Source organism: Psammomys obesus, unplaced genomic scaffold, assembly GCF_907164565.1.
Source record: "Psammomys obesus unplaced genomic scaffold, mPsaObe1.curated_primary_1811, whole genome shotgun sequence".
Lineage (NCBI taxonomy): Eukaryota > Metazoa > Chordata > Mammalia > Rodentia > Muridae > Psammomys > Psammomys obesus.
Window position 1 is genome coordinate 2899000 of NW_026592776.1, and position 20958 is coordinate 2919957.

The 20958-nt window shown below is 43.7% G+C and overlaps 1 protein-coding gene across 2 annotated transcripts in view; it reads left to right on the forward strand.

Annotated features, from left to right (window-relative positions):
• The first annotated feature begins 6318 nt into the window (after positions 1-6318).
• Rai2 (retinoic acid induced 2) overlaps positions 6319-20958 on the forward strand; it is a 68455-nt gene continuing 53815 nt past the window's right edge. Inside the window, exon 1 of one of the 2 annotated variants that reach the window (XM_055615723.1) lies at positions 6319-6628. The gene's annotated coding sequence lies outside the window, so the exon portion shown is untranslated. Of the gene's footprint in view, positions 6629-6823; positions 7218-20958 lie in introns of those variants that run through there. The other variant, XM_055615722.1, reaches the window with a different exon arrangement.

Below are 20958 nucleotides of genomic sequence, written 5' to 3' on the forward strand. Positions count from 1 at the left end.
TCATAGTCAAATGCCTGTTTATAATGTCTTTAAGGTCACAGTAGTGCAGCTATTCCTAATTTATTTCTTCTCTACACTTTTTATTAGATCTATTTCAATAATAGCCCTTATTTTTAAGATAGGACTAAAACAAAACAAAATGATCTTAGTATGATGAACTAGATCTTAGGACGCTTTCAGACTGCCAGCAATAGAGATCTGACCCAAAGAAACTTAACTGAAAAATCCATGCACTCATTTACATTAAAGGATGTACAGGCCCCATACTCTAGAGTTGATTGTTCTAGTTTAGCAATAGTCATAGCCCTCAGTTCTCCTGGACTTACTTCTCAAGACTCAAGTTTGGTCCTAGCATGATTATTTCACAGCTTCTTTCACAGCGAATAGCAGCATGGCCTAGAAGCTCAAGTATATGATTGTTTGTGTTACATTTCAGCTGTCTGTTGCAAATAGTGTTGCACTATCCTAACGTCCTTTAGGAGAGGGAAAAATAATTTCCTGGAGAGTAAGTACCCATGAGCACTTAGCAAATATCTCCTTTTGTTAATTTTATTTTTTTCTTATCAGTTACATTTTATTAACTCTGTATCCCAGCCGTGTCCTGATCCCTCATTCCCTCCCAGTCCCTCCCTCCCTCCCTCATCTCCACCGTGCCCCTTGCCAAGTCCACTGATAGGGGGGACCTCCTCCCCATTCATCCAATCCTGTTTTATCAGGTATTTTCAGGACTGGCTGCAAAGTCTTCCTCTGTGGCCTAACAGGACTGCTCCTCCCTTGGGGGGGGTGGGGAGGCCAAAGAGCCAGTCATTGAGTTCCTGTTAGAAATAGTCCTTGTTCCCCTCACTATGGGAAACCAATTGGTTACTGAGCTACCACAGGCTACATCTGAGCAGAGGTTCTAGGTTACATTCATACATGATCCTTGGTTGCATGTCGGTCTCAGAAAAGACCCTGTGCCCAGATATATTTGGTCCTGTGGAGCTCCTATCCTTTCCCCATCAGACTAACTCCCCTTCTTTCATATGATTCCCTGTACTCTGCCAAAGGTTTGGTCATGCAAATATCTCCTTTTATCCAGTTGTTCCATCCTATAGCAGGAGGGATGAAGTTTTTCTTAGATCAAACAGATCTGCCCTAAAGCTAGGATTAAATTCTAAAGCACCGAAGTTTTACAAGAGAGGGGTGGGCATCTGAATGGCTACAGAATGGCCCTTCCATAAGCGAAAGCCCCCTACAATGAGCTTGATTCTTAGTCATGATTCTTTCTCAAAAGTCTCTATAAACTGGAAGGATACTATGCTTATTTTGGGATTAGACAGAGCTCTACCTGAACTCTAAGGGATTTCAACACAGGACAAGAATGTTACATTATTATTCTTTGTGCTCGAGCATACCGCTTAGTGCTATAAAGTCATTGTTGTTCAGTGTAACAGTTACCCATCACCTAACTGAAGGACAACTCACAAATCCTTTGATCTAGTCTTTGAGAATTGTATCCGAAGTGCATAATACAGAATAATACTGAAGCCCCCACCTCTACCATAAAAACCACCTTAGACATCACCATTGCCATCCTCCCAAATGTAAACAGCATTCCCTTTTTCCCATGAGCTCAGTCTATTTCTTATGAAAACAGTGTCATTTGCCCTGGACTGTTCTTCTGAATTGTTTCTGTCTGCTTTCCCTAAGCTTGCATTTGATTTCAACGTTTGTGTTTCAATTGACTCTTGAATTTTTCACCACTTATCCCTTTCTATTGTGTTTATGCTGTCAAATGCCCACCTCGTTCATGTACCCAGTGACCACGACTCAAGCTCAAATCCTTTGAAAACAAAATTCAGTATTAGGCGCACTATTTACCACCAGTCAGGAATCATTTGTCCTGCACTCTCACTCCCCGTCATTCTGTCATCTGTAACTTCAGGGCTTCGCTTAAGCCTTTGAGAATTCCCTGTGTGCTCACACAGGTCATGTCAGTGCGCCAGCTCAGTTACCAAACCAATCCCCACGTATCATCCACAGGTCAATGTGACTGTGAATCTGTAGCTAGGTCAACAGTTCCCCCTGTCTCACGCTATAACCAGGGCCGAACAATTGTAGCATCTTGGCCTCGTGCTTCTATTTTGAACTATAGACCTGCCTATGTGGCTACCCAAAAGACCCATAACTGAAGCTAAGTTACTCAGAACTCTCTTGGACAGATTCTGGTCTCAGAATTCACCCAGCCATTAGATGAAACCATTTCAATGTGCTCTTCGTACCTGCAGTTACCAGAATTTCTCTGTACTTGACAAGAGCTTTCTTGATTTGCCAGAAAATCAGTACTCTTCACCCACCTTCTTCACTTCTTAATTGAGTCCCCAAGAATTATCCCATGGATTTAAACTCCGGTCTCCCAAAGTGGAAATTGGCTTTAATAGTACCTTGTCGGCCATGCATGGAGATAACCTAAGACCCCTGCACAGATGTAGTCCATGGCAGTTCAGCGTCCAAGTGAGTTCCATTGCAATAGGAACAGGGACTGTCTCTGACATGAACTGATTGGCCTGCTCCTTAATTATCTCCCCCTGAGCGGGGGAGCAGCCTTACCAGGCCACAGAAGAAGACAATGCAGCCACTTCTGATGTGATCTGATAGACTAGTATCAGAAGGAAGGAAAAGAAGACCTCCCCTATCAGTGGACTTGGGGAGGGGCATGCATGCAGAGGGAAGAGGAAGGGAGGGATTGGGATGGGAGAAGGAAGGAAGGAAACCATAGGGGGGATATAAAGTGAATAAAGTGTAATTAATAAAGAATAAAAATGTTATTTATATGAAAAATGGGACATATAATTCAATCATTGTTAAAGAATAAAATAAGGCTGCTTTTAAAAAAATAATACCTTGTCATGAACTGACACCTTAGTTTGCCTTCCTTACTCCCCTACTAGTGTTATGCTCATCTCCAAATCAACTTTTAAAATTTCAGTCCTTGTCTTAGGATTGCATGCATTTACCATCTCTAGTACCAGATCTGTTTCCCAGGATCCTCTCTCTCATTGAGTACACCCCATCCACCCTGACACATGAATCAGCCGCTCCCCTTTCTCCTCTCCCCAATCGTTAGTTGATTATACATCCTGGCTCCAGTTCCTATTCTTCATTGGTGCCTACACTAACTTGACTCCATCCTGTATTATTGCAAAAATAGACAGTCTCCCTTTGCCTCCCAGCCACCAATCTCACCTACCCTCCTCAATCATTTGTTGACATCAAACAACAAACCATTCAGTCCTCAATCTATACCTTACTTTATCACTTCATTGTTTAATACCCTTTAATATACCATTTATTATAATGAAAAACTCCTTTATAGAACAGACCAGGGACCTCAAGGGACACACAGCCACATTCTCTGCTGTTCCACACATTCACCATTCCAAATTCACAAAATACTGACAATGTCTAGGTGACACTTATATCCAAGTATCGATACCTGTTGTTCTTTCCATTTATAATGCCTTCCTCTTATTTCAAAGAGCTCCTGTTCATCTCCCAGCATTTTGTTGCTGTCATAATGTCTGTTCAAGCTTTCTTGACTTCTCTGCCCTACATCATTCCCCACTCTTCCTGGTAGCTGTTCACCTAGCCCATTTCATAGCTTATCAAGTATCAGAGTTTAGCATGGTGTATTAAACTTTACTCATCAGTGTGCAAAATGGGGTGAGCAACCATGTATTAACCATCTCCCTAAGTGACATTTTAAACTCAGTGACTGGGTAATGAGTATGTGCAGATATTTAAATAAATATTGGTTTATATTCACTATTTAATTTTAAACATATATGGTTACATAGTTAATTTATACTTTATTTATATAAGTGTATATTTGTTATTTAGAGTCACCAAGTATTAAAATTACAGATTTCAAAAACCACCTTTAACCTACCGTAGAAGATTGTTATCACATTTTCCTGCAGTTTATCATTCCCTGTCTTTCTACTTTCTTAAGCACTTTTTCCATATTAATGCCCCACTTCTTCCCCAAAGCACCCTCTTAACCTCCAAACCAGACCAACCTTTATGGAACCCCCCTCTCTCTCTCCAAAGACAACATCAGTAGAAATGTAGAAAGATGCTACTGTACATTTCCTTGGTAATGGGAGTCAAAATGCCTGTTTATTATGCTTTCATTTGTCTGAATCAATATAATCATTCTTGAAAGTATAGAAACCTCAAAGGGCAGTTATATGAATTATAACTGCCAGCGCGGATCAAACACTAACCAGCATTGTGATGAAGCCAACAAAAGAAACAGGCTAGTAATTGCTTTGCAGGATATATGTCAAGTCTCTACCTTATACACACTCTCCCCCACAGCACACACAAAACCTTTATGAGTCTTTTATCCGTGAACCATGAACTTTTTCAATTATAATTACCCAGCTGTGTCTTTAGTTGTATTCAAGCCAGGTTCTGGCAACTGAGACTTCACATGAACTCTGAACAGAGTAAGTCCTCAGCTAAATGACTGAAGACATGTTCATAGGCAAATATTTCCACAGGTACTGTGTACTCTAGGGTGATTTAAACTCCCAGATCCTATCTGAAAAAAAAAAAAAAAAAAAAAAAAAAAAAAAAAAAAAAAAAAAAAAAACAGGAAGATGTATGTGCTGTTGGTAATCATTATTATCCACTCTCAAAATTTGGTATTGTATTTTTCTGTCTCTGTAACAACTGACTTTTCATTAAATGAACTCTTTCTTTTTTAATTTATTTAGTTTTTTTATTAATTGTAGTTTATTCACTTTGTATCCCATCTGTAGCCCCCTCCCTCATCCTCTCCCAATCGCACCCTCCCTCCCTCATCTCCTCTCTGCCCTTCTCCAAGTCCACCGATATGGATAGTCTTCCTCCCCTTCCATCTGATCCTAGTCTATCAAGTCTCATCAGGAGTGGCTGCATTGTCTTCCTCTGTGGCCTGGTAAGGCTACACCCCCCTCAGGGGGAGGTGATCAAAGAGCAGGCCACTGAGTTCATGTCAGAGACAGTCCCTGTAAATGAACTCTTTCAGAAAAGGAAAATATAGTATGAAGTGTGGGTACTACCAGGGTGATTTCCACTGCTACTGCATTGTTCATGAGGTCACAGTATTGTGGGGTACATACAGAAATAACCTAAACATTTAAAATCAGTACAAGATATTTTAGCTGAAACTGGATACATGTTACTCATCTTCACACAAATGCAATTCTAACTATATATATTAATATATCTATATATTAATGAAAGAAGTCCACAAAATGTGCACAGAAGTCATAATTTGGCCCTGGATAATATCACATTAAGTTTGCATCACCTCATGGTTAGAAGGGAGGTTTCCAAATGCAAGCGCATATTAGTTATGAACAGGTGGATAAGGTGAGAGCTCTCTTAAGTATTTTTTGTTCTTGCGGTCACCCCAAATTCTATTAGAGGAAAGCCATGATTAATATCTACGTCGTTCAGGCTTGAAGGGGCTTGAGTGTACAAAGAACTGTAAGATTCATACTGTTCTCTGATCTGCTTAAAGTATTTCCGGCTATACCATTCTCTCTCAAATATTGTCATTCTGTTCTGATTAATAGAAAAAAAAAACTCTACATCTTTGAGGATTCATTAAACCAATGCATTTGCCTCCTTTGCCTTCTCAAAGGATTTTAAAAAGACTTAGATTTAAAAGAATTTTGTTGACCAGTAAAACCATTGATTTGTACTATATGCTTTTGGCTCAGCAACCAAGTATTCATCATGTTTGTAACTCCAGCTCTTACATAGCCCAGAGTCTGGCCAACACTAGGTACATAATAAATGTTACATTAATATGTGAATCAAATCTTGATTGGAAATGATACTCTGTTTCGGGACTAATTTTGTCTTTGCTAATGCCCTGCCTTGCCAGTGCCATCTCTGACCTCGACCTCCATCTCCTGAGGCACATTAGAGTGGTAGCCGCTCCTTCCTAATGCCCCTGTTTCCATCAGTCACAGTTTCCTTTCCAGGGCTCTGCACTTCTTTCCATCCTAAGGTCTAGAATGGTCCCAGCTCCCCTGGAACAGCAGGGCCCCCACTCCTCAGGGCCTTGCCAATAGAAGCACGCGTGCACTCGCGTTCGAGCTCTCTCGCGGGCGCGGGCGCGGGCGCGCGCGCGCACACACGCACACACACACACTCACACACACACTCACACACACACGCACGCACACCTTGCTTCCAGCTCCCCAGCTTCTGTCACCCCGCACCGCCCACAACCACGCCCTCCCTGTGGGCGAGATCACCTGTCCCTCCTCTGCCGCCTCCTCCGCGGGTACCCTTTCGGCCACCCCCTCCCGCTCTCCTTGCTCCGCCACCTCCTCCAAGCCCTCCCCTTCCCCGCCTCCTCCCACCCCTTGGTGTATATAGTAAAAGGCCAGGCGCTGCACGCAGACACACACTCTCCGGGACACAGGCACGCACCCAACCCGCAGCAACGGCAGCTACAGCAGCTCGGTGACAGTGACCACAGAGGCTCCCACCGCTGTGCACCCCCTTCAGGCTGCCGGCAGCGAGGAGAGTTCCCACACCAGAGACCACCCCGCGGCTTCCTGGAGGCGGCGGCCCCGATCGTGAGGTAGCGGCTGCCGCACCCTGGTGCGGGTAGGGGTCACCGCCGCCCTCCCCAGGCGGACCTGCTACCGGGACGCAGGGGGCGCGCCAAGCTGGGCGCGCCTGGCGGGGCCCGGAGTCCGGGGAGGGGCCTGCCTGCTCCTGGGGGCAGGACGGCGCCCGGAGGCCGGGGCCAACGGGGAGGGCGGGGACGGGGACGCCGGCCGAGACTACCAGTAGTGCAGTGCGCCCAGGCCCGGCTCCTGCTGGCCGGCGCCACGCACTGGCCGGCCCGGCCAGGGACAGTCTAGAAGGCAGCGCCGGCCAGTGGGGCGGGGGCCCCGAAGTAGGTTTCAGGCCACCACCCGCGCTGGCAGTGGGCACAGAGGGCACCGCGCAGCGCGCTCCGTGCCTGGGCACCTCACTGGGCTTGTCTCGGTATCTGCTATGCTGCCCCAGCCAGGAAAACCCGGCGACTTCCAGGCCCTTCGAAAGATGGATTCTGTTGACGTATCTGGCGGCCCTGGCGAGCAGGGTGGAAAGTTGGGTTTTGCCAGATCGTACTGGGATCCTCTTTGTGCTGCTCTGCAAGTCCCGCATCCCGCTGCACCAGGGTGAGTGCGTGTCGGCGCCCCGGGACCCCGGTGCCCCACATTGCCCAGACCCAGGGTAGCCACACCAGCCCCAGCTTTCTGCCATGTTAGGCACCAAGCAGCGTTCTCACTGCATATTTTTTTTATGCGTACGTTTCAGTGGCGTCTTTTGATGCGGAGGGAGTTATTGCCTCCCTGCGAATTGGCTTTTTTCGGGGTTGGGGTTGTGTCTTCTCTTGTGTTTGCTTGTTTGCCATTTAAACCCCGACTATTGTTCAGGATAAGCTCCGCCTGGGTGGGGAAATGGCATCCCATCACAGTTGTTGGCGAGGGGTCGAAATGTTGCCAAACAGCTGCTGCTTTGTGTTTCACTATCCGAAGTCCGCGGAGCAGGTTTGGGGCACGACGGATGGGTGGAGAGACAGATAGGGCATTGAAGGAAGAAGGCGGCTTTAGGAAGAGCGACTTGTCACCCACCCCATGGCACTCAGTCAGCCACCCTTCTGACTGCCAAACTTTTATGAATATTTCTCTTGTGGAAGAGAGAAGCCTAATGAATGTAGACCGTTTTTAAGAGGAGGCAGTCCAGTTTTCACAATGGTTTGGGAACTTAATCAATGAGAAAGGGAGGGGAGGAGGCAAAGGCAGTGACACCATAGCAGGGATGGGGCTGTAGCTGCTTCTAAAGAGTCAGGTAGAGAAGTGGGTAGGGGTGGGCAGGGGCACAGGGCCTGGTGTCCGAGTTCCTACAACTATTGGTAGCTCTTACCTGTCTACCAACCACTCCTGTGCCCTGGCCTCTAGGCTGCCTGGACCTGGCAATGGGCTTGAGAGGTGGCTTGCAGCAGGCAGGCAGCGAGAGGGCCAGCCTCCCTCATCTGGCGTTTTTAAGGATGTGTAAATATTTTGCTGAGGATAAGTGACATCAACAGAATGATATTCTGCAGAGCCCGGGTGTGCAGCGATAATAAATAGATACAGCCAAACAAAGTTTTGATAACCGCATATTCTCATGGCTTGCTCTGTTTCTTTGGTCTTTGTTTTGTTGCTTTAGCATTATCTTGCGTCCTCTGGTGTGATCCCTTTATTTAGCCAGTTCTTGGAAGCTTCTCTTTGGAACCCAGAGAAAATCAGCCAGCAGGGAGAAAACAGTTCTTAGCCTCTCCTGCACCAGACAAGATTTTCATTGCTTTCCCAGGGCCTCTTTTCCATCGTTTTCTAGCTGTCTTTGCTTCTCGGCTTTTGAATTATTGCAATTGTGTGCTGGTAGACCAAGAGACTTCAGCTAACTTTGAAAACGTGCTGTGGCAGAGCCTTTGTTATAGTGGTATACCAGGGGGAGAGTAGAGAGAATAGTGGTCAAAGAGCCCCTCCCTAGGGTGGTACTATGGGGGTAGGTGGCACCCACCCCCTGAGGTTTTTTTTTTTTTTTTTTCTATTTTCTCCCAAAAGGGAAACGTGGGAAGCTGTGCTACTTTCAGAAGCAAGGATGGGTCCGAAGGCACAGAATTATCAGCCAGAAGCCTGGTAGCATCCCATTTTCTCTGATCTTTAGAAGCTACTACCCAATTTCAGACAGCTCCACCCCCTCCCCACAAATAACACTGTATTCTGCAAATGTCTATTCCCTTCTCAGCCTGACAGATGTCAACTGGGTGCATGCACAAGGTGGCTCTGGCACTTTGAGCCAAGTCACACTGAAACATGTGGGACAGGGAGGTGCTGACTGTTTTGGCACTGACTCAGGGGATCATTCAGCCTACCTAAGGGGGCTCCTTTATTATTCAAAGAATCCAAGACCACCTGCAGGGAGGTTTGGCCCAGGAAAACCAGCTCAACTCGGGAGCAAATGAGAAAACACTTTCCCAGGTGGTGCCAGTTGCTTGCTTGAGAGCAGGCTGATGGGCACTTAGGCACGTATAAAATCAACTACAATCTTTTATCCAGCTACACACATGGTGTGCACAGAAGCCACCGGGAGAAAATAGCAAGTGTCTATTCTCTGGCTCCTCCTCTTAGATTAGTGGGGAGGAAGGAAGTGGAGATAAATACATTGGAAGGGAAGCTAATATTTGTTCTTGCTCTGTCTGCCAGGCACTGGCTATGTGGCAAATCTTCTCAGTGACCGTGGGACCCCTGTGAAACATTATTTAACAGATAATCCTCAGGGACATTGTCAGTGCTGATCTGAATCTAGACTTTGGTGGTTATGATTTAATGCAACAATATGTCTCTCTCCCCCTGCTCAAAGCTCCTTATTTCTTTTTCCCAAATTCCAGAGTCCTCAATCAATACCTCCTTCATAAAATATGGCACCTAATTAGTGTGGTGCCCGGAGGAGGCACCACCAGTGGAGGCAGCCATTCCATCGTGATGCACATGCATGCGGAGTAGATCCAAACCAGACCCTAACTACTGCAGACGGTGCTCTCTCATTTAAGAGCCCCCCAAACCTATCTTTGGTAGATAAATGAAAGTCGAGTGACCAAATGATGGAGTCGATGGAGTGAATAGTGGTGGAAAGGGAACCATAAATCATTGTCAAGGGAGACAGAGCAGGAGAAATCCAGAAGTTTGTAGGTCTGATGAGGACTCGTAGTTTTTAGCGTCCTGTCCCAGTTTGAGGCCCATTCTGACAGGCCTGGTTTAATCTTTACGACACCTCTGTGAGACTGTGAGACTAGATTATTAATTTCATTATGCAGCTGGGAGAACTGAGGTGCTCAAAGGTCCATAGTGAGACTAAATAGGAGGTGAGATAGTTTTGAGTCTTATTCTCTCTCAAATACTAAGTAAATATGATAAAGGTATTTATTTGCTATGCAATTTCCTGGATTTCCTTCCAATCAGATGATAACCAATCAGATGACCCCAGAAATTCCCGAGCCACCAAAGAGCCAGGATTTGAATCCATAAGTGAGTGACTTCAGAGTGCCTCCTCTCTGATCAAAATATGAGGAGGACCTTAAAGAATGAGGCTTTCTATGAGAGGAAAGATGGCTAATTGCACTTTTCCCATGCACAAAAGCCTGTGTAGGCTTCTGAATTAAGCTTGATTTGGGGATCAGGGTGACATCCTTGCTGTAGAGTTGGAAGCTCTTTGTCTTTGGAGAATGCCTCTGATTGCCTCTTCTCCCTCCCACCTGATCATCTGCCTGGGTGCCCATCATCTCATTCTTTCTGCACTCATGGCCTCTCCTTTGTGACTCACAATTTTTGATGAGCCTCTTGAGTCTACTGCTCCTCTGTCCTTTGATGGCAGCTGGTAAGAAAGGCGTTTTGGCAGCAACATTAGTACTTCCGGATTTCACACATGACCCTTCTCTTTCTTGCCAAGAACACACAAAAAACACATATGCATGCACAGGTACAGACACAGGAACATGTAATTTGATCATGCTTCTGTATCTGAATCACCAAATTAAATTGCTAACCCACAATTGTTATTGGAAGATGTACTTGGCTTTGGTGATTTTCTGTCACAGCCCCTTTTTTGAACAAACGAGAACAGTTAATGTGGAGGTAGCTCAACCAGCAGCTGCCTAGAGCAATGCTCGTGGTACTTACTGCTTCCACCACAGCTGTGGAGCTGCCCTTGCAATATACACATGATCTGTTTTAGTTTGTTTGGGCTGCTGTAACCAAACTGGCTAAACTACATGCCTTTGAGCAATGGAAATTTATTACAGTTCCAGAGACTGGGTGAATCTAGGATCAGTTTGCAATCAAACTCTGTCTGATGGAGGGCCTTTCAAAATTCATACATATTGACTTCTCACTGTGTTGCCCCATGACAAAAGACACAAGTGAATTCTCTGGATGTTTCTCTCTGTTTCTGTCCCTCTCTCTCTGCGTCTATCTGTCTGTCTCTCTGTCTGTGTCTTTGTGTCTGTCTGTCAGTCTCTTCTCGCCCAGCCCCTCCCTCCCCCCACTACCCACCCAGTGCTAGGGACTGAATCAGGGCCTTGTGTGTGTTAGGAAAGTGTTTTGTGTTAGGAAAGTGTTCTACCACTGATCCACATCTTCTGGCCTTTGGGGTCTCTTTTATAAAGGCACTAATCCCTTTGATGAGGGTTCTGCTCTCATGATCTGATCATTTCTTAGAGCCTCCCACCCCATCCCTTGATCCCATTACCTTGGGGATTAAGATTTTGACAAATGAATTTCTCGAGGGTGGCAAATCTTCAGATCATGCCTCTTTTCTGTGGATTTCTTAAATGCCTATGTTAATCTCCACTGGGCTTCTAGAACATTCCAGTTCTCATAGTTTCAATTGCTATTGTTATCATCAGCTTTCACAATTCCACCCTTATGAGAATTATGAAGCACATCCTTTTCATGCCTGTCACTCCCATTCTGACAGCTTTTTAGCTTTTTACTTCAACACTAATAGAAAACTTAATAGTCATGGAAATATTCTATACAAATACTATGCCATACAAAAGCCATTGATACATATGGCTATGGACTGCTAGAAAACTATGCTGTATATATGCCCTGGATTTCTAAGAGTTAAAAAAAAGAATGCAAAAAGGTTCAGTTACCTTTTGAAATTATATTGTGATGTTTTGAAATGATATTTTGAATACACTGGTAAAATTGTATAGCATTAAAGTTAATATTGCTTATTTTAATTTTTTAATGTGACTCCTAGTACTTTCTAGATTGCTTACCTATTTCTATCAGACACCAGTGCTCTGGAGCAGGCAACCTTCAAAAAAAATGTAATGTCATAGAACCTGAAATATGCTGGGGATTGTGAAGCTAAACACCTCTGTCTCTGTGACAGATGGAAGGCCTTGTGCTGACTCAGTATGCACAATGGCTGACATTAAGACGATCGTGATCTTCAGAAACTAAGGTGGCATTTTGGGAATTCCCCAGTAGGCATGCCTGTAATCCTGTTCTGAGAAGTGTGGGCTGCAAAAACTGCTGCAGAAATCAAGTCAGGGTAGGGGGCTTAAAGGCTAGACTAGCTTGAACAAGATGGTCTTTTCCATTTCTTTTGCCCTCACTCCTCCAGAACACCAAGCCTATATGCTCATCCTTTGGAGCGTTAACTCCTGCCCACACCACTGATTTCTTTCACACTTGCCCCAGTAACAGTTTAAAGTAATATCTTTCTCGGGGATTTGTGTTTGGAAAATAATGTGCCAAGTAGATACCATCATCCTAAGAGTGGGTGATTTGGAGCTAAAGGGAAAAAAAAAATCCACACACTCCACTCCATCATTTTCTGACAGCTTCATGCAAGCAACAACAAAGACATACAGTTTCTGGAAGGAACACAGAATGATTACAAAGAAACCCAATATCACACACCCAAATAGTACCACACATAAGGCTACCTGAGGAAAGAACCCCCAGGGATGGGAGGATTTCAGCTGGCACTGTGGAATCATCTCAGCCATGGCCATGCATTCCTGGGCTCTTCCCTGGGTGCTAGGCAAGGCATGAATAGATGGGAGAGGGATAGAATAATGAACTTACGAGTGTGGTGATTTATAGGTCAGGCGCCCGTGGCTCTGGTTCCTGAGGGCGCTGCCCCTACAGGCAACCCTAGGCTGACCTCCTCAGGCTCCTGCCTGGAAGGAGCTGCTTTTGTTTCCCATGTCAGAAGCAGACTGTTTACTGGAGCACAGGAAGAATCCAACATTCTGGCAAAAAAAAAAATAATAATTCATTAACAGCCAGGGTATTACCAGTTCCCTGGAAAAACTCCTCCAGCTGCCCTAGAGCAACTGCTCTTTTTCAGTAACAGAGTGAGCCTTGCTGGCAGCCAAGACTGGGTGTATTGGGGGCGTTTTTCGTTGTCGATGTTATTTTTGCCTTTGTATATATGGCCACTTCAGCCTTACAATTCAGAGAAAGAAACAGAGGTCTGGGAATGTCTAAATGATGTATCTGTCAGCCTACCTGTCTTTACAGATCCCACCTTGCAAATCTAAGCTGACTTGAAGAGCATAGGCTTCCCCACCCACCCCAATCATTCCCCACCTCCCAAACTGGGGGCACTGAAGACCCTCATAGAATGTTCTAGAAATAAAGAAATCCCAAGGAATCACGGCACCAGCTCTTACAATGCATTGAAAACAAACTAACCGAAAGGTCCTCTTTCAACTCCCCCCCCCCACCAGACAGAACTTCCTATCTTGGCTGTATGGGATTCTTTTGCTTACTATTAATTGGTACAGTGAGCCAAAGCATGTTATTTTATCATCCCAGTTTTGAGGGCATTTGGAGATCCAGGCAAGCATAACCAAGAGAATGGGCTGCATGTTCTGTTCACTAAAGAGTGACTGAATCTCTATGAATAAAATGAAGTGATTTTGGAAGCTTCTTATGCTCTGGAAAGATCTGCTTTTAAGAAAGAGTTTTGTCTATTTGTTTATTTTTGATGCCTCATGCTCAGAAGGGTGTACCCAGCTAGAAAAAACATCAGAAAGAATGGCATTTCCTTGTTTTAGTTGTTTAAAACGAAACAACCCTAATTGCAGTTTAAGTGAGACACAATATATTGATTTTGGTTTTATATGGAACATAAGTAGACAATCATTTTATTTTATGAGATACTGATTTCCATCTGTTTAGACTGCTGAAATATGCATTATTAAATGCCCCATTGTCGTGGTATTTCTTTACTGTTCCAAGATACTGGTTGAGATTTTTTTTCATGTATGTGGAAAAACAGTACATATGTCCTGAGTGAACACATATATAAATTAACCTTATTATTTTGAAGAAAGTAAAATATTTCCCTTATGATGGCTGCTAAGATTATGTGTGTTAAAAGCTAAGTATTATTGGCTTTATCTGGAGTAGTTTCTCCATATTGGACCTTTTGACATTTGGGGACAGGCCAGTCTTTGTTGTGGGAGAATGTTGTGTGTACTGTAGGGTGTTCAGAAATCTTCCTGACATCTATTCACCAGAGACCAGTAGCATCACCCCTTCCCCTATCCTGAACCTGGCCAAATGGCCCATTTGTGACCAAATCACCACAGTTGAGAAACACTGGTTTAGAGCAATATTTAATAAGTCATTTGTGGTTTTCAGAAGATTCAATTTGAAATAATCAAAGATACAATATCCTTCCTCAGAATTATATATATGCATATAAATCATGGGGGTGACTAAGCTGTTGGAAGTGGGTCATGTGCCTGATTTTTAAGTGTGGAAGGATCTATAAGATTTCTAAGCAATGCATTTTCTTTTCTTTTCTTTTCCTTTCTTTTCTTTTTCTTAACTTCTTAAGGTAGACAATTGAATAAGTCTTAGGTAATTGTAGGGCATGTTGTGGGAACTCGAAGCTTTTCTGCCTAAGAGAACAGGCTTATTATCCCTAATTTATATATATATATACACACACACACACACACACACACACACACACCGGATTACATGTTTTACGTAAAAGCCTCTAAACAGTTTCTCCCACCACCACTACCCCCACTGTTCTTTTTTCTGTAGCAGCTTAAGTCAGAGCCAATGGACTTAGGCCTTTAGTGGATTTAGAGGCACTCTGCTCCTAACAGACCCATCTGAGACTTCAGCATCCCTTTTGCCCATCACTGCATTCTTGTGTTTTCTAGTATCCTTGAGGACAGAAGCTAGTGGTGGGAAGGTGATGCATATGCTGCATTTATTATACCTTCACACTGAGGTGCCCCTAACCCTCACAGGTTTATTTCTGTACAGCAACACCTCTATTTGGGAAACTCTTCCAGGAAAAAGATTTTAGCAGAAGTCCCTTGGGTAGCTGGAAGACATGACAAATCATCACCAGGACAAACTCTGAGCCACATTTTTTTTTCTGGTGGTCCCTTGAAAGACTAGAAAGAGGAGTCATGCATGTTCCAGAAAAGTATTGTGGAAGTAATCCATGCCTTACCTATCTGTGGGAAGGGAAAGACAGAGATGTGAATCCTTCTCTGTACAAGGACAATCTTCCCAGCTTTCTCTGGCTATCCCGGTTTCTCAGAGTGGAAGGAGTACGCAGGATGCTTGGAGAGAGGCAGGTGTTCAGAAAGGAAATCAGTGGGGGATGGTGCATTTTGTAGCCACTTCAATCTTGCTGATATTTTCCACAGAGTATCTGTGGTATTCAGAGAGTTATATACAGAAGGACTCTCTGGCAGGCTTAACCAGCGCTGGAGGATGGAAAGGTGAGCCTTCAGTGACTTGCCAAGGCAGCAGTGCTCCTTCCTTGATGAGTTCTAGCCTCAATTACATAGTGTCTTGAGTCTTCTCTGTTGTCAGAAAAAGAAAAGCAATAAGCTGGTAGTGATTCACAATGTGCTGGACACAGGCAGATAAATAATTGATTTGTAGCAGGTGACACTTGGTCATTCTGAGTTACCACGCTCTTGCAGATCAGGGCGATGGTTGCAACTGTGGGAGAGGAAGCACGATCATAAATTTGGGCTTTGGAGGCCGGTGGTATGGTATAGGGACCACTGGGGCCACTGGTGTGTGCTGCAGAAGCAAACAGACAGGTCTGAGTGGTATGTTGTTCCTCAAAATAATGACAATAGAAATGGCTGTGAAAAACATTTAGACACTTGTCATGAAAATGCAAACAGTCTTCCTGCTATAGGAAAAGGCTAAATAAACTCTATTGCAACTGTATTAAGTAGAAACAGATTTGAAAACAGCGGGTTTTTTTTTTCTTAGACACTTATTTATAGCAGGTTGGGCAAAGGCTGCCACTATCTTTTGTGACTCTGGAAGAGTGTTTTCCAGATGGTCCTTGATGCTTTTCTCTTTATTAAGCTTAGCTGAACATGCCTCACTTGGGAAGGGTCATAGGAACCTGTGTTATTTATTTTTTTTCAGATCACAGAAAACATTGATTGGCTAACAAATCAGTGGATGGGAATAGGCTGAACTTGTGCTGATGAACTCCCTTTTGTATTTTATAAGTGTCAAGGACTCTCAAAGTGTGGCACTCTTTTCACTATATATAGCAGGGCTTTGAAGACTGTACAGGGCTATATTTCCTATAAATTTGCATTTAATTCTTTTCTAAGACAATGCTCTCCTCTTTGCTAAAATTCAGCAACATTATGTTTTCTTTCCAACATCTAAGAAATGCATGGATACATTTTAGATTGAGCAATTAGCTCTGGATGCAATTTCTCTTCATGAAAAAAAAATTCCACTAACCCTTCACACTGAATAGGAAATCATTGAATATGAAAATACCAGGGTGAGATCATTTGTCTTAAGGTCTTTTGTGGTTTATCATTTGAGTTCTTCTTTTTTTTTTTAATTTTAAGAAGAGAAACAGGATTATTCTCTGCCCTTCCAGATGAGACACACCCAGGGCAGGAGCTGTCTAGCCATTTTTCTTAGTGTTAAAAATATCTTTATGATATTTTTATGATGGATTTATGATGGATCAAGCTATCTTTAGCTAACAAAATCAAAAGTTATGCAATTGTTCTGTTGTCTGATTTTGTGTGTATATGTATTTGTGTGTATGAGTGGGTGTTCGAATGCATATGGGCATGTGTGTTATTGTCCTCACATGTGTATGTGGAGACCAGAAGACAACCTGGGATGTTGTTCCTCAGGTACCATCCACTTTGGTTTTTGACACATACTCTCTTATTGACTTGTACTAACCAATCGAGTTAGGCTAGCTGTACAGTGCGCCTTAGGGATACCTCCCCTGTATTCACCAACTCAGCACTGGGATCACAAGTGTACTCCATCATGCTCTGCTTCTTTAGAATGTGGCTTCTGGGGAGCACAGTGAAGTCATTGTGTACAGGTCCTTTACTGACTGAAGTCCTTCTCCAGCCTTTAGGGCAAATTTTAAAACTGTTGTATTTTATGTCTTAATTATATGTATGTGTGTGGGTATGTGCATGTAAGTGAATGTGCCTACAGAAGCCAGAGGCATTGGATCCCCTAGATCTGGAGTTACGGGCAATGTAGGCTGCCTAATGTGGGTGCTGGAAACTGAACTCTGGTCCTCTGCAAGAGCAGTACTCTCTCTTAACCACTGAGCCATCTCTCCAGCAGCCTCCATCCTCCTTAGAAAACCATGTTGCTTATCCCACAATATTAAGAAGACTGGGATTCTCCCCAGGAGGCAGTAGAACAGGAAGGGTAGCCCTTTTAAAAACTTCCTAAACTGGGAAGGAAAAAGAAAACCAAATAAAACATGAGCAAGGGTCCTGGGGCTGCTGTTGAAAGTCCATTATTCAACTCTCCTGATCTCTGACCCATAGTTATCTGGTTCTGCCTAAAATCAATATGAAAGATGAAGTTACTTCTTCAGATGAATTTGAGGACACAGTTGGCCTACCACACACTGACATCTGAGCACGAAGCTTTCACCCTTATCTTTGGTTTCTAAATGCCAGAATTGCTGCCAGTTCCCATGGGCTTAAATGTCCTTCACCTTCTCTGCCCACCACTGCTATGTATACAAACTTCAAAAGCATACCCCCTGGCCTGACCCTAGCCTCTGCCCTGCTCTGACTGATTTGTGCTTGCTCTCTTAACTGCTCTTCCATGAGCCTACGGCAACCTCCTTTTGCTAAAGAGCTTCTCAGTAGCATCATCCTAGCTGAAGGACGTGGTCCTGGGGAGTTAAAATAACACTACACACATAAAATTCTCACTTCATTTTCTTAACCCCTTCTCTTCATGCATTCTTGCCTGCAATCATGTGTCTTGATGGTTATCTCCACGTTGTACAATTAGTCTGGGCTGGGATATATTTAGCATATATACAAGTCAGGGTGGTAAGAGTTAACAAGAAGGTCTCAAGAATTCATGGGCATATGTCTAGGTTGAAAAAAACTCCTGAAGTCCTAAGTTTAACTTAATTACATTTATTGTGCCAGGAACTGTGGAGTGTAGTGACAAAGAAAGGCAGAAAGATGACAGGCATAGAAAGAGGGGAAGGGAGAAAGGCAGAGAGGGAGATGGAGAAAGAGGAGGAGGTGGAAGAGGAATAAGAGGAGAAAGAAGAGAACAAAACAATGAGTGAAGGAAGGAAAAAGACAAGCCCCTCACCAAAGGAGGCTTTCTGGCTTCAAGAATGACTAACTGCAAATCTCTCATTCCTCTAAGTCAGGATGCATCTTCTTCCTCCTGCTAGCAAGAAGTAAATACTGCTTTAGCACAGCACTCTTGCCTTGTCCTGTCAATAACAGCTGCTTACACAAGCTCTGAAATTTGTGATAGAAGTGCTGAAGCTAAAGCCCACCTTAAGCAGTGGAGTTTGTCCATTTCTTTAGGAAATATCTCCAATGAGTACTCAGAAAATCATGAGAGCAGTGGTATTCCAGTCACCTACCAAATTCCTGCTATGAGCTGGACAGTCGTACCAAGTAATTTCCATGTTATATCATTTTGCATGCATATTTGAACCCCATTTCACAGAAGAGTGCTCAGGATTCAGAGGGGATTAGTAATAGGCACAATTAGTAATCTACCACTCACGTACAGTAGAGCTTAGATCTCAGGACATATACTCAATAGAACTTGCTTCAGCGATGGAAGGACCCTGCACTGTTCATTCTAGTAGCTGTTAACGATGAACACTAGAAAGGTGGCTAATGTGATCGGGGCCTGAAGTGTTAATTCTCCTTACCTCATGCAGCTAGGAGCAGCTGCACTGGACAGTGCAATCCTGCAAGGTACTGATTCCATGGCCATATTCTACCTCTCTGCTTTCTGCTTTCTGCTTTATGTACCACGTTGAGTCTTCCTTCTTCCTGGTCAAGAAGAATCTATCCTTTCCTGGGATACCAGTGTGCTCTTGTGTTGGGAATCACCCCAACCCCCACCCCCATGCTGCAGACAGCATTAGTCTCTAACTCAGAGCAGCTGAGAGAAGCTTCTTTCCTGCTGTTGTGCTAGGGAGTTGACCCCTCAACCAGCCCCATCTTTGTTTGGGTAGCAGCTGAATTTGGTGACTCCCGTTTAGAACTGTTTTAGAAAGCATTGGTTTTACTGTGGGCAGTTGGGGAGGAGGGGTTGCATGTTGTGGAAAGCACAGGATGGAGGAAGAGACAAGGTCTCTAGGAATTGTCTGAGTACCCTGGTGAGTGAGGGCACACCTTGCCAGAGTGGCCCATTTGCTGTCCCATCTGCTGCCGTCTTCAATCAAATGGGGACAGAATAGTTAGCTAGAAAAGTGAAGTGATAGACAATGAAAATGGGTTCTCCCTTCCCCCTTACTTCCCCCTAATGTCAGTCTGTCCATTTTGGAGGACAAAAGCTACAAGACCCATGGCTGAAAAGGCGATGTGGCCTGTGCCGACCCTTTAGCAACAGTAGTTTGAATAGTATTTGTTTGAAAAAATATTAAGGCTTTTTGTTTAGAAACAACAGGTGGAAAGAAACAGCTACAGTTTCTTATAAAAGTAGGGGTTAAGACATTTTTCTTAAGGACTAATGCAGTAATGTGCAATCATCTTCTTTTTCTAAGTATGTACAAATCTGTTGTGTTTTTTTTTTTCCTTTACAAGAGAGTCTATGCATGGTTTCTTTCCTCTCTGTGTCTTGCCCTCTGTTTTCTCCTTTCTTTTTTGATTTTGGTTTTTCTGTTTTGGTAGCAGAAATCATGTGTCATTCCTGTGGCTTGGTCTCATACCAACATTCATTTTCTTGAGCCAGGGCACACTTCCTAAAGCCCATTTGAATCATAATCTCTGACAATCTAGCCTTTTCTGGCTCCTGGCAGTATACCAATAGCATCTAGATACAGATAGTGAGTCCCCAAGGCCTCCTTTCCATTGTCATAGGGTATCTGTCCCCATTAATTGATGGTAAAATGTGAAATCCATATGCTTTTGAGTACTTCCATCTTTCTATCACTTAATTTTGTGCTTCCTACCTATAAATAGCCTCAGCCAATGAGGGCACACCTATGGCTTGCACAGTCTGGACCTCTCTAAACTTTGTCATTCACACAGGTTAAGCCCACCTTCCTTTAGTGAACACCATCTGCTTTCAGCTCCCTCATGGGATTTAGAGCATGCAGTTCATCACCTTTCATCCACATGGGACTTTTCTGTGATTGCTTCGAATTCACTGCTTACCTCTTCTTTTCTATGGAGGACCTTCTTCATTTTCACTTTCCAACACTTCTGAAGCTAGAGGTGAAGGACTCCACATTTGCTAAATCCAAGGTGGACTGAAAGCCCCTGATGAGAATCTAATGCACGGGCTCCTGCTGAAATGATACTTTACTTTGTTGGAAACAGATTTCCTTTTGTGGATAAGGGAACCAAGATGTCCAAAGGGTAGCTTCAGAGCCATGCAAAGAAAAGATGGTCTGGCGCAGATCATAATGGTTCTTGTTAGTGTTGATTAAGAACTTGGACTTCATTCTGAGTAGTTTCAAGGAGTCTAATGACACTAACTTATATATTTGATCTTTCTTGTGTTAGGGAATGAAGCAGGGTGAAGGCTAGGGATGTGTGTGTGTGTGTGTGTGTGTGTGTACATGTGTAACAAAAGGCCCCATTTCTGTGGTTCAAGAAGGGAGATAAAAATAATAGAAGCATAGTGGAGACATGGTTCAGCCATTAAGAGCTCTGTCTGCTCTTCCAGAGATCCTGAGTTCAATTCCCAGCAACCGTATGGTGGCTCACAACCATCTATACTGGGTTCTGATACATTCTTCTGGCATGCAGGAGTACATGCAGATAGAGCACTCATAAAAAAAATAAATTCTTTAAAAAAAAACAAAAGAAAGAAAGAAAGAAAGAAAGAAAGAAAGAAAGAAAGAAAGAAA